This window comes from Bos taurus, chromosome 3 (genome assembly GCF_002263795.3).
Source record: "Bos taurus isolate L1 Dominette 01449 registration number 42190680 breed Hereford chromosome 3, ARS-UCD2.0, whole genome shotgun sequence".
Lineage (NCBI taxonomy): Eukaryota > Metazoa > Chordata > Mammalia > Artiodactyla > Bovidae > Bos > Bos taurus.
The window spans coordinates 111224390-111226655 of record NC_037330.1 but is presented as its reverse complement, the minus strand read 5'-3'; the positions used below and the strand labels follow the sequence as shown (position 1 = coordinate 111226655).

General features: G+C 34.5%; 1 pseudogene; it reads right to left on the bottom strand.

Annotated features, from left to right (window-relative positions):
- Positions 1–1925: 1925 nt before the first annotated feature.
- LOC112446150 (uncharacterized) lies at positions 1926–2015 on the bottom strand (annotated as a pseudogene).
- Between the last annotated feature and the right edge of the window lie 251 nt (positions 2016–2266).

Here is a 2266-nt window from a genome sequence, read left to right as displayed (position 1 = left end):
AACTATGGAAGATGGGAAGGAAAAACAGTTAGAGCAATAAGAACAACTTGAATAAATGATGAAGCTGAGGCAAACAGAAATTGAGGTCACACACATATGAACTGGTTGGCAGAGGGTTTGATTTCAGACCTATCTGACTCCAGCGTTAGAGTCAACAGTTGGAATGGAGTTGGATGTAGGAGCCAGGGGTGACTTGTTACTCTCATTATTCATATTATGAAAGGATTAACTACAAGCTTCCTTTACATAGAAAACTCCCATAGGGCATTTAACAATTAGCGCAATCACAAAAGAGAGAATTATAAATGTATGTAAATATATGTGTTGGGTATAAAGGGGAAGTGTCTGAAAGTGTACAAAGTGGATGTTCTGAAATCAATGAGATTAGGGATCTTCCCAAGCTAATTTCATAGCACCTAGCAGCACGGTAGCAGCAGCCACTGCAGGAAGACCTGGAGAGGGGAGTAGGGTTTTCCTAAGTGACTGACAGATGGGAAGGAAATGATGTGTGTCCAGGGTCATAGGCCTCCTTCTCGTTTCAAAGCAGAAACCCAAAGAGTGTCATACCAAGGAAAAACAGCACTCTAGAATGAGGGAGGTCATTCTTATTTCTGGTTAGTATGGAAATGTATGTAAAAGATCTATAGCTCCATGGTAACAAGGAAACAAATGAACAAAAAATAAACTATGAAACTATCAAAGAGCAGTACATGCAAAGAAGTCTTGATGCACTGAATTCCAGAGAGGAATGAGCCTTTCACAGGTAAGCAAGAAAGTAATGGTGGTTTCCATACCTGAAGGCATGGACCTTGTCTTTATCTAAGTGGATAGAGAATCAAGTCTTCCAGAGACAGAATTTTCAGGGATGACTAAAAGTCAGCCAAGGGTGATAAAGCAGAAAATATTGGAATCTAGGGAGAGACCCATAAACATAAGGATAAATTACTTGGTCCCACTTGGGAATTTTGCTAAGTAATCAGCACAAGAAACACAGCTGGAAAGTAGAGAAGCCTTTGTAGTCTTGTGGTTCTTAAACTTTGAAGACTTGTTGGAGTTTAATCAGAAAGTGATTCAAATTTATTTGAACTTGAATCCCAGCTACCTCTCCAGTGAAATTCTGAAATATCAAATAGATCAGCCCCTTGGGAGATCAAGGAGACAAATGAAAGGCATATATACATGGTCAAAATTCGAAACAATCTATGGCTGACTCATGTTGAGGTTTGAAGCAATTATCCTTCAATTAACAAATTAACAAAATTCTGAAAAGTGAACTCAATCTAGTTAAAGTTGTATCCCAGCCCAAGCTCAATTCCATTTGTGGTGAAATCAGAATTTTATTGACAGAGGAGAAAAACTCGCACACTCTGCAATATATACATATATACACTTGCACATATACATACATGTAAAAATTGTATTTCAATATCTCAGTTTTTGTGTGTAATATTTGGCACAAAATTTTGAAAATTACAAGACATAAAAAAGGAGGAAAATATGACAAATAATCAAGAGAAAAACTGTCAATAGAAGCAGACTCATGGAAGACCAGTATGTTGGAATTGGTAATCATGGAGTTTAAATAACTGTTATAAAGTTAAAGAATTTTCAGGGAATAAAATAAACATAGTGCATGAAGGAAAGCAGAAAATCAAAAAGAAATTTGAAATTCTAGAATTTTAAAAAGAACCCAATAGAAAGTATAGACCTGAGAGTTTATTTATTTGAAATTAAAAGTTAATCTTATGGGTTTAACAGCAGATGGGGTAAAAAGGAAGAAAGAAATAGTAAATTTAGCATCAAGTCAGTATTAAAAAAAATACCACCAACTAGCGAACATAACAAAAAAGAAGCAAAGTCATAGTTATAGAGAACAAACGTTTACCAGTGGGAAGAGGAAAAGCAGGTATAGGCAATATAGGGGGAGAGGATAAAAAGGTACAAACTGTCGTGTATAAAATAAGCTATAAGAACAGATACTACACTTGATCTTAGCCAACATGCCAAAAAGTAATTAGCCTCCAATTAAAATAAATATATTAATTTCAAATATATATATATGTAGCTAATATTCTATAATAACTACAAATAGATATATCCTTTAAAATTGTGAATCTTTATATTGTAATCTGTAACAATAGTATTATACATCAACTATATTCCAATCTTTTCAAAAATGTTTTAGAGATATAAAATCAAATCCGTAGAAATTACCCAAATGGAAACAGAGAGAGAAAAAGAATGAATTGAACATCAGTCACCCATG